Raw genomic sequence first — 441 nt, 5'->3', positions numbered from 1 at the left:
GGCAGTAATAACAGAGACACTTCTTCATTTTCCCACAAAGGTGCATCTCTCAGGGTAGTGAGCCTTCTTTCATCCTCTCTAAAGCTACGGAGAGAGACTGTTTAACTAGTCTCAAGGAAAAAAGACTGCCTACTAATAGAGAATCATGGCTGTCAGGAAAGTTTTGTACTTATTTAAAATGAACTTCATCCCAAGATACACACAGTACACATTCTAAACAGGGTAACAGGAAAGCATGAACTGACTTAAAATAATTATACTTATTAACTCATTAATAACATGCATAATCATCTTGTACTGTACAGATTGAATTCATAGCAATTACTTATATTCTTACTAATTTCATGCTTGAGGAATGCTTCTAACCAGAATCAATTGAGACAAACCCCAGGGGACGTTTGGCAATGTCTGGAAGTATTTCTAGTTATTAGAATTTTTTTT

Source organism: Echinops telfairi, unplaced genomic scaffold (assembly GCF_000313985.2).
Source record: "Echinops telfairi isolate 266 unplaced genomic scaffold, ASM31398v2 ScPeMD7_18;HRSCAF=68, whole genome shotgun sequence".
NCBI classification, from domain to species: Eukaryota; Metazoa; Chordata; class Mammalia; order Afrosoricida; family Tenrecidae; genus Echinops; species Echinops telfairi.
The sequence above is the reverse complement of the archived record's forward strand: the minus strand, read 5'-3'. Positions refer to the sequence as shown.